At 37.8% G+C, this 11,863-nt stretch overlaps 1 pseudogene; it reads left to right on the top strand.

Moving 5' to 3' along the window:
- The window catches only part of LOC132018689 (large ribosomal subunit protein uL14-like), a 30,795-nt pseudogene extending 25,666 nt beyond the window's left edge, over nucleotides 1-5,129 (top strand).
- The last annotated feature ends 6,734 nt before the right edge of the window (nucleotides 5,130-11,863 follow it).

Raw genomic sequence — 11,863 nt, 5'->3', positions numbered from 1 at the left:
AATTAAAGAAGAATTGAAAAAAATCATGGAAACAAATGATAATGAAAATACAACGGTTCAAAATCTGTGGGACACAACAAAGGCAGTCCTGAGAGGAAAATATATAGCAGAATTTGGACAGATTTTAAAATGAATTTGGGTCTGTGGGCCTGAAATATAGGAAATCTGTCTCTCATTAAATATCACAAAATAAATTCCACAGCATAGTAAAGGGATCATTCACCATGATCAAGTGCAATTTATCCCTAGGCTGCAAAGATGGTTCAATGTATGCATAACAATCAATATGATTTATTACAGGGGCACCTGGGTGGCTCAGCAGGTTAAAGCCTCTGCCTTAGGCTCAGGTCATGATCCTGGGGTCCTGGAATCAAGCCCCGCATTGGGCTCTCTGCTCAGCGGGGTGTCTGCTTCCCCCTCTCTCTCTGCCTGCTTCTCTGCCTACTTGTGATCTCTCTCTCTCTCTCTCTGTCAAATATATAAATAAAATTTTAAAAAATATATGATATATTACATTAACAAAATGAAAGAAAAGAATCATGATCATCTCAATAGATAGAGAAAAAGCATTTGGGAAAATTTAGCATCAATCAGCAATCAATGAAAACTCTTAAAAATTAGCCATATAAGGAATATATCTTAACATAAGAAAGGCCATATATGTATATATATGATATAATACTATGCAGCCATCAAAAGAAATGAAATCCTGCCATTAGCAATGACATGGATGGAATTAGAGGATATCATGCTCTGCAAAATAATTCAATCAAAGAAAGACAATTATTATATGATCACTCTGATATGAGGAATTTGAGAGGCAGGGAAGGGGGTTGTGGGGGGTAGGGAAGGAAAAAATGAAACAAGATGAGATCAAGAAGGAGAAAAACCATAAGAGACTCTTAATCTCACAAAACAAACAGGGTTGCTGGGGGGTTGGGGGGATAGGGATAGGGTGGCTAGTTATAGACATTGGGGAGGGTGTGTGCTATGAAATGTGTAAGCCTGATGAGTCACAGACCTGTACCCTTAGGGCAAATAATACATTATATGTTAATTTTTAAAATACTAAAAAAAGAAAGAAAGAAAGAAAGACTATATATGACAAGTCCATAGCTAACATTATACTCAATGGTAAAAGGATGAAAACTTCAAGATTAGGACCAAGACAAAGGTGTCCACTCTCACCACTACTATTCAACAGAGTACTGGAAGTCCTAGCTAGAGAAGTCAGGTAAGAAAAAAGAAGATCAAAATAAGAAAGGAAGAAGTAAAATTGCCTTGATTTGCAGACGACATATAATATAGACAATCCTAAAGACTCAACCCAAAAAACTGCTAAACCTAATTCATGAATTCAGTAAAGTTATGAGATATAAAATTAACATACAACAATCAGTGGTGTTTCCATACACTAAAAATGAGATTTCTGAAAAAGAAATAAATCAATCCTATTTACAATAGCATCAAAAACAGTAAAATACATAGGAATACGTTTAACTAAGGAGCTGAAAACAAGAAGACATTGGTGGAAAAGATTGAAGAAAATACAAATAAGTGGAAAGCTACCCTGTGTTCTTGGATTGGAAAAATTAATATTGTTAAAATGTCAATACTACTGAAAGCCATTTACAGATTCAGTACAATCTCTATCAAAATTCCAGTGGCATTTTTTTTACAGAAGTAGACAAAATCCTCCTAAAATTTATATGAAGCCATAAAAGAATCTGAAAAGCCAAAGAAATCCTAAGAAAGAACAAATCATGAAGTATCACTCTTTCTGATTTCAAGCTATTCTATAAAGCTATCGTCACCAAAACTGCATAATACTAGCATAAAACAGACCCAAATAGGCCAATGGAACAGAATCAGGAGCTGAGAAATAAACCCAAACATATGGACAACTAATATTTGACAAGGGAGTCAGGAATACTCAATGGAGAAAAGACAATCTCATCAAAATGGTGCTGGGATAATTGGATATTCACATGTAAAAGAATGTAACTGGACCTGTATCTTGCACCACTTACAAAAATTAACTTGAAACGGATTAAGTACTTACAAGACCAGTGCTCTAACCCCTGAGCTACGGAGCCTGGATTAAGTACTTAAATGTAAGACTGATATCATGAAATTCCTAGAAGAAAATATAAGAACAAAGCTCCTTTACAGGGGTCTTGGTAGTGATTTTTTGTATATGACACCTAAGCATAAGCAACAAAATAAAAAATAAACATTGGGACTAACCAAACTAGAAAGCTGCTGCACAGCAAAAGAAACCATCAGCAAAGTGAAAAGGCAACATATGGAATGAGAAAAAATATTTGCAAACCATATATCTATCTGATAAAGAGTTAATACCCAAAATATATAAAGAACTCTTATAACTTAATAGCAAAAAAGTAATAATCTAGTTTAAAAACGGGCAAAGGACCCTAATTGACATTTCTTCAAAAATAATATATGAAAGGCCAACAGGTATATGAAAAAGCACTCAACATTACTCATCATTAGAGAAATGAAGATTAAAACCACAATGAGATATCACCTCATGCCTGACCACAAGAGAGCAGACTTGTGGTCAAACAGAGGTGGGGGTGAGGAGTAAATGTTTTTCCTTTATTCTTCTTTTCTTTTTATTGTGTCTATATGAGAAGATGGGTGTTAGCCATAAAAGAAGTGAATGAAGCCATAAAACCTATTGTGGTCATCATTTGACAACATATGGAGACTAAAACATCACCCTCTGCACCTTAAATGTAGACAGTGATGTATCCCAATTATTTCTCAATAAAACTAGGAGGGAGATCAAACCATAACATCTGGCGCTGATATCTGGGAATATTTGTATAAAGTTTTGACTCCTAAAATTACACTGCTTTTACATTACACTGCTTTTACATTACTGACATCAATATTTGATATAAAAGGTTTACACAGATAACAAATGTCTGGAATCCTCACGAAAAGAGTGCATTTACAAGTCTGAGCACAGTTTTTTGTGGTGATGTGACCAACTACATCAGATAAAAGGGCTTCTACCTCATTTTTTAAAATCATTTTTTAATTACCTAAGAAACTGTGAATATAACTAGCCCAAACTAATGTAAATGCCCAATGTTTCTTTAAATTGACATTAATATTAAAATGTTCAAGCACCTACTATGAATTCCTTCCATTTTTCTCTTGAACTTACACAGTAAGTTTACACACAGTAATTATCACATTGATTAGCAGATTTTGATATATAACTGTCCTACTTTGGATTCCATGAAAGAAAATAATAACCGAAGGGCCATAGTACATGTATTCATGTATCATTTAATCAGTAATTATTCAGCCTCTGCTATATGCCAGGCTCTGTTCTTAGCTAAAACAAGAATAAAACAGATAAAAATTCCTGGCCTTGTAATGCTTGTGTTTTGTTAGGGGATGTGAAAATTATATATATATATATATATATATATATATATATATATATATATATATATCCATAAAAGTTAGATAATGTGCTAGAAAGTGATATGTGCTATTAAAAAAAAAAGAAAGAAAGAAAGAAACAAGGTAGATGGGCCAGGGCTGCAATTCTAAATAGGCTGGACTGGGAAAACCATACTAACAAGGTCACATTTAGGTTAGGACCTCTAAGAGGTGAGGGAATAAGTCAGGAAGAAATGTGGAAGAAAGCAATACATGCCAGGAGAGGCACAGCCTTGACACAGCCTAGTCATAAAGCAGTTTCTATAAGTTGAATGACAGTATAACGTATGTTTAAAGGAAGATATATGTATTAGACAGCCTGTGGCATAAGCTCTTCTGCATTCTTTTCTATTAAAAAAAATACTTATCTGCTACCCTAAAGTCATGAAAACAAAGTGGTGTTTTATTTTTCATAAATTTATAACAGCATGATAGTGATAAAAGGACCCTGGACTCTATACATGAAAAAGTCCAGCTGCAACTTCTGATCCACCATACACACAATATTAGGTGGCAACAAGAAGCTAATGAACATGAAAATGGAGAAATACAGGAATCTAAATGAAAATATTTGTCCATTTTCATCAAAGTCAGGTTTAAAAAAAAAAGAGTATCTATAGTCTTTCCAAGTTCAGATTCATTTAGTGAAAGAATGAATAAGCCTTGAACCTCACTTCCTGGAGTTTTTTCTGTCCTGGGGAGTTTTCTGTCCTGGATACAACTTTGCATAGGTACATGTTTACCAAGTCACAGCTATTAAAGTCATGACCTTAAATGCAAAAATGAAACTCATGATAAAATCTTTAAAAATAAACAGGGGGCGCCTGGGTGGCTCAGTTGGTTATGCATTTGACTTCTGCTCAGGTGATTATCTCAGGATCCTGGGATCAAGTCCTGCATTGGGCTCCCTGATTGGTGGGGAGTCTGCTTGTCCTCTCTCCCTAGCTCTCTGTCCACTCAGACACTCTCTCATGCACTCTCTCTCAGATAAATAAATAAAATACACTAAGCAGTAAGTTCTTGTCAAGATAGCAGGAAGCTTTCTGTCCCTTTCTGCCATTCAAGATATCAAAGTAGGTGGGAAACCTGGGTGGCTCAGTCAGTTAAGCAGCTGCCTTCAGCTCAGATCATGATCCCAGGGTCCTGGGATGGCTCCCACATAAGCAGAGGGCCTGCTTCTCTCTCTGCCTGCTGCTCCTCCTACTTGTATCTCTCTGACAAATAAATAAATAAAATCTTAAAAAAAAAAAAAAAGATGTCAAAGTAAGGATGTAGTGAGCCTTCTGATGTGAAATTCTGGATTGCCCTGGGTGTTCATGTAGGAGCTGTAACACAGGAGCCAAAACTCCATTTATCATCTCTGTGAAGGGGGTCAAGGGACAACTGAACAGACTTCCTGCTGCTGGTGGGGTGACAGGGTGATGGTCACAGTGAAGAAATGCAAACCAGAGCTCAGAAAGAAGGTACATCCAGCAGTGGTAATTCCACAATGAAAATCATACCAAAGAAAAGATTATGTGTTTCTCTATTTTGAAGATAACACAGGGATCATAGTAAAGAATATAGGCTCTGTTATCACAGGACCAGTTGCAAAGGAGTGTGCAGACTTGAGGCCCAAAATTGCATCCAATGTTGGCAGGACTGCATGATGCTTTGGTGTTTAAAGATTTATTTCTTTATTTTGAGAGCAAGAGCATGACAGCAAGAGGGAGAGGGAGAGTGAGTGAGAGGGAAGAGGAGGTTGTAGGGAGAGAGAGAGAGAATCCCAAGAAGACCCCCCCCCCCTGAGTGAGGAGCCCCATGCAGGGCTCTGTCTCACAACCCTGAGATCATGACCTGAACCAAATCAAGAGTCAGATGCTTACCAACGGAGCCACCCAGGCATCCCTCTTTGGTGTATTTGTTTTAAAAAAATTAAAAATTATTTGCTCTCCCTTGTACCCCAAAAAAGAGAGCAAGGACCAGCCAGCCCTTTAAAGAAACATTTCTGTAAGTGTGGGAAGAGAGGTTAACCATCAATTTATTGGATAACTTTACATAAGTCACTTGCCTTTTTTGTATCTATTTTCCCTTTCTTTCTAATGGAAATGATAATATTTGTCTTACCCACTGCACAATGTTAATGTTAGGTAACATGTGTTAAAAGTCTCTGATTAATATAAAGTATTATGTCTCATCATCATCATCATTAATCAATTACTGATTATCTACTATAATTAAAGCAACATGATAAATGTTTATTGGAGACTGAGAGACAGGCTACAATAAAAAAAACAATAAAATTTAATAATACCTGCCCTACCCATGGAATAAGATTAGAATTGGATGAATAATGTAGGAGCTTCATAGAAGTGTATGCAAATACTAACATTGTCTGAAATAAAGCCAAGAACTTAGCAAAGATTACAGCTGAAATTAATTATTGGGTAGTACTGAATTTTTGGAGATTATATAAAATGATGCAAAAACTTGCCAGGAACATCCACTGAAAGGGACTGAGTCTTGAGAGAAAGGCAACACAGCAAGTAAGTAAAAAATAATGAACAAAAATTTAAAAGTTATTTTATAGGACAAACTAGAGATATAACCAAAACAATATTTATAATAGTGAGAATTTCATCAGTTGAAGGGGAGAAACTTAGTCTTGGTTACATGTAAGTTAGCTTAACAAAGTAGCCACTATAATTGGGGTCCCAAGTTGTGTTAGATCATTCAAATGGAAGAGCGAGATCAGGTAAAATCACTCAAGAAAATGCTTTTCTGGATTGTAAAATTGTTAATCTAGACTTCTAGAGAAGATGGTGGAGTAAGAGGATCCTAAGCTCACTTCATCCATGGACATAACTACATAGCAGCCTCGGTGTAAATAACCCAGACTTGCAGAACAGACTCTTCACAGCTAAATGTAGAGAAGAGGTCACACCGAAGAAGGTAAGGAAGGACAAAGATGACTTTGGGGCCTAGATAGACCTGTGGGGCTGTCCAAGGAAAAGAAGAATGTGCTGGACATGGAGGGGGCAAGAAACAGAACCTCACACCAGGTACCCCAGGCATAGGGAACCCACACAGGAAGAAAAATCCCTATAACATTTGGTTTTGAAAATTAGAGGAGCCCGGGGTACCTGGGTGGCTCAGTAGGTTAAGCCTCTGCCTTTGGCTCAGGTCGTGATCTCGGGGTCCTGAGATTGAGCCCCACATTGGGCTCTCTGCTCAGCTGGGAGCCTGCTTCCCCCTCTCTGCCTGCCTCTCTGCCTACTTGTGATCTCTCTCTCTCTGTGTGTGTCAAATAAATAAATAAATAAAGTTTTAAAAAGAAGAAGATGAAAAAGAAGAAGAAGAGGAGGAAGAAAGAAGAAGAAAGAAAGAAAGAAAGAGAGAGAGAGAGAGAGAAAGAAAGAAAGAGAGAAAGAAAATCAGAGGAGCCCAACAATCAGTGGGATTTAACACCTGTAACTTTAAAAATTAGTAGACTTGGCTCTGAGAGTGCTGGGGCGGGGAGGGTATGATGGGAACTGAGTCCCTACACTTAAAGAGATAGCACAACCAACAACCCCATGAAGGTATAGTATAGAAACAGCAGTTTGGAAAATGCCTAAGGTATATATAGGAGGGAGATTTGTTTACTAATCTCAGAGCATATGCCTTGGGAGACTTCTCAAAGAACAAAAGAGTTGGTGGACCTTATTTCTACCTCCTGCCCCCCAGCCTAGATACACAGACACCTATGAGGGAAAATGTGGCACCAATGCTCTCCACCTAGCTTGCTGACAGCATACCCCATCCCCATGTTCTCATGTAGGACTGCCCCCTCCAATATTTCCTTGACCAGAGCCCATACAAAACAGTGTCACAAGTCTGGCATTTTGCAAGCAGCCCTGACAGGGGCAAGCACCAAACCAAATTGACTTCTTCCTGGGGAAGACGCAAGATAACCACACATAGCAGTCTGAATGTAGCCCCAGCAGTGGGCTAGGGCAGACATCTGTTCTGACTGCCGTCCCCACCCACCAACAAAAGCTTTTCAGGGGACAACAAAGGGAGCACATCATGCAGTTCAGTGCTATTGCATCTCTGACAAATGCCTAGTTTGAATCAGCTCAAGCCCAAGGTGGCCCCAGACTGACCCATTAACAATACAGGGACCATACTCTCCCCACAATGGGCAAAGAGCTTTTGTAGATAAGTGAACCAAAGGAAAAAGTGGCTCAGCCACAAGAGTAGGGCACATGCAACACACACAAGACAACCTTGAAGAACCAGGTGCCAGTGAACAGGGGACACATTGCAGGGCACTACAGAACCTCTTCTTCGTAAGGCCACTACTTTCAAAAGCTGGAGGTGTAGCTGACTTTCCTAACATATAGAAACAATGAAGAAAGTTAGAGAAAATGAAGAGACAGAGGAATATGTCCCAAATTAAAGACCAGGTCAAAATCACAGCAAGAGAGCTAAACAAAACAGAGATAAATAACATGCATGATATAGAGAATTGAAGAAATAGTCACAAAGACCGCTCAACTAGTGAAAAGAGTAGAGGACCTCACTGAGACTCTCAACAAAGAGAAAACATAAAAAATCAGAGATGAAAAACTCAAGAAATGAAATTAAAAATACAATGGATGAGGCACCAGGGTGGCTCAGTTGGTTAAGTGTCTGCCTTAACTCAGGTCATGATTCTGGGGCCCTGGAATTGAGCCCCATGTCAGGCTCCCTGTTCAGTGGGGAGTTTACTTCTCCCTCACTCTGCCCCCCACTCATGCTCTCTCTTGCTATCCCTCTCTCTCTCTCAAATAAATAAATCTTTTTTTAAAAATGCAATGGATGGAATAAGTAGTAGACTAGAGGAAGCAAAAGAAGGGATCAATAACCTGGAGGACAGAGTAATAGAAAGCAATCAAGCTGAACAGGAGAAAGAAAAAAATAATAATTAAAAAATGATAATAGACTTAGGAATCTCAGCAACTCATCAAGCAAAAACATTTGCATTATGAGATCCCAGAAGGAAAAGAGAGAGAAAAGGGGAGCAGAAAATTTATTTGAAGAAATAATAACTAAAAACTTCCTGAATCTGGGCAATGAAATAGAAATCTAGAGCCGAGAGGCACAGAGAGCCCCAACAAAACCAACCCAAGGAGGTCCACACCAAGGCACAAAATAATTAAAACAGCAAAAAGTACTAATAATGAGAGAATTTTAAAAGCATCAAAAGAAGTGCCTGGGTGGCTCATGTGGTTAAGTATGACTCTTGGTTTCAGTTCAGATCATGATCGCAGGGTTGTAAGATCAAGCCTCCCACTCATATTCTCTCTTTCTCTTTCTCTCTCTCTCTAAAATAAATAAATAGGGGCCCCTCAGTGGCTCAGTTGTTAAGCATCTGCCTTTAGCTCAGGTCATGATCTCAGGGTTCTGGTATCAAGCCCCACACTGGGCTCTTTGCTCAGCAGGGAACCTAATTCTCTCTCTGCCTGCCAATCCCCCTGCTTGTGCTCTCTGGCTTTGTCATGCTGTTTCTGACAAATAAATAAAATCTTAAAAGAAAAACAAAAAAAAAACTATTAAAAAATAAATCTTTTTTTTAAATAAAATAGGAAAATATTTGTTTAAAAAGGAACAGAGAAGAGCTATAAAACAAGTAACAAAATAGCAGTAAGTACATACCTATCAATAATTACTTCAAAACTGAATGGACTAAATGCTCCAATCAAAAGACACAAAGTGGGACACCTGGGTGGCTCAGTCAGTTAAGCATCTGGCTCTTGATTTCAGCTCAGGTCGTGATCTGAGGATTGTGAGATACAGTCCCACATTAGGCTCTGTGCTGGGTGTGAAGCTGTTTAAGATTCTCTCTTCCTCTCCCTCTGTCCCTGCCTCCCTTCCCACTCTTAAAAAAAAAAAAAAGACATACAATGATGGGATGGATAAAAAAGTAAGCACCATCTATATCCTGCCTGTAAGATATTCCTTTCAAACCTAGAGACATATACAGTTGAAAGTGAAGGGATGAAAAAGCATTCATCATGCAAATGAAAGTGAAAAGAGGGCACCTCAGTCAGTTAAGCATCTGCCTTTGGCCCAGGACATGATCCCAGGGTCCTGAGATCAAGCTCAGCAACCCAGTGTTGGGTTCCCTGCTGCATGGGGAGCCTGCTTCTCCCTCTGCCTGCCCCTCCCTCTGCTTATGCTCTCATTCTCTCTCTGACAAATAAATAAATAAAATCTTAAAAAAAAAAAAAGTTAATACCTATGGGAGTGCATGGGCAGCTCAGTCAGTTAAGCATCCCACTCAATTTTGGCTCAGGTCATGATCTCAGGGTCATGAAATCAAGCCCCACACTGGGTTCAGCAGGAATTCTGCTTCTCTCCCTGACCCTGTTCACACTCTCTAATAAATAAGTACTTTTTAAAAAAATAAATAAGGAATAGTTAATACCTATTCTTCCAAAACTATTCAAAAAAATAGATAGAGGAAGGAAATCTTCCAAATTCATTCTATAAACCAATATTACCCTGATACCAAAACTGGATATAAAGACACTACAAAAAAAGAGAGAGAGAGAGAGAACTACAGGCCAATATCTCTGATGAACCTAGGTGCAAAAATCCTCAACAAAAGACTAGCAAACTAAATCCAATAATACATTAAAAGTCATTCGCCACCATCAAGTGGGATTTATTCCTGGGTTGCAATAGTAGTTCAATATTTGCTAATCAGTCAACATGATATATCACATCAATAAGAGAAGGATAAAAATCATATGATCATTTCAACAGATGCAGGAAAATCATTTGACAAAGTACAACATCCATTCATGGTAAAAACCCTCAACAAAGTAGAGTTAGAGGGAACATATCTCAGTATAATAAAGGCCATATAAGAAAAATCCACAGCTAAAATCACACTCAATGTTGAAAAACTGAGAGCATTTTCCCCTAAGATCAGGAACAAAATAAGAATGTCCACTCTTACCACTTTTATTCAACGTACTACTGGAAGTCCTACCACACCTCTCAGACAAGAAAATGGAATAAAAGGTATCCAAATTGTTAAGGAAGATATAAAACTTCCACTATTTGCAGATGGCATGTTACTATATATAGAAAACCATAAAGACTCCACCAAAAGATTACTAGAACGGATATATGATTTCATGAGGTCACAGGATAAGAAATCAATGTACAGAAATCCACTGCATTTCTATACACTAATAATGAAGCAGAAAAATAGAAATTAACAAAACAACCCCATGTACAATTGCACCAAAAATAATAAAATACCTAGTAATAAATTTAACCAAGGAGGTGACAGTTCTGTACTCTGAAAACTATAACACTGATGAAAGAAGTTGAAGACAACACAAACAAATGGGAAGATATTCCATGTTCATGGATTGGAAGAAAATGTTAAAATACCCTTACTACCCAAAGCAATCTACACATTTAATGCAATCCTTATCAAAATACTAACAGCATTTTTCACAGAAGTAGAACAAATAATCCTAACATTTGTATAGAACCACAAAAGACCAGACCCTGAACAGCCAAAACAATCTTGAAAAAGAACAAAACTGGAAATATCACAACCCAAGATTTTAAGATCTACTACAAAGCTGTAATCATCAAAATAGTATAGTACTGGTACAAAAACAAATACATATATCAATGGAACAAAACAAATAGCCCAGAAATAAACCCAGGATTAGATGATCAATTAATCTTTGACAAGGGAGATAAGAATATACAGTGGGAAAAAATCTCTTCAACAAATGGGTGTTGGGAAAACTGGACAGCTACATGCAAAAGAATGAAACTGGACCACTTTCTTATACCATACACAAAAATAAACTCCTGAAACCATCAAAATCCTATAAGAGAGCAGAGGCAGTAATTCCTCAGCCATCAACTATAACAAAATTCTTCAAGATATGTCTCCTGAGGCAGGGGACACAAAAACAAAAATAACTACTGGGACTGCATCAAAATAAAAAGCTTCTGTACAGCAAAGGCAACAATCAACAAAACTAAAAAACAACCTACTGAATGGGAGAAGATATTTGTAAATGATATATCCAAAAAGGTTTACATCTAAAATATACAAAGAACTTATACAACCGAACACACACACACACACACACAAATAATCCTCTTTAAAAATGGGCAGAAACATGAACAGACATTTCTCCAAGGAAATAGAAATGGCTGGGGCACCAGGCTGGCTCAGTTGGTAAAGCATGTGATTCTTTTCTTTTCTTTTCTTTTCTTTTAAGATTTTATTGATTTATTTGAGAGAGAGGGAGAAAGAGCAGGGGGTAGGCATAGAGGAGAAGCAGACTCCCCACTAAGCAGGGAGCCCAGAGCAGGACTCAATCCCAGGACCCTGGGATCA

The sequence above is a fragment of the Mustela nigripes genome, chromosome 5 (assembly GCF_022355385.1).
Source record: "Mustela nigripes isolate SB6536 chromosome 5, MUSNIG.SB6536, whole genome shotgun sequence".
In the NCBI taxonomy this organism is placed as follows: Eukaryota; Metazoa; Chordata; class Mammalia; order Carnivora; family Mustelidae; genus Mustela; species Mustela nigripes.
The sequence above is the reverse complement of the archived record's forward strand: the minus strand, read 5'-3'. Positions and strand labels throughout refer to the sequence as shown.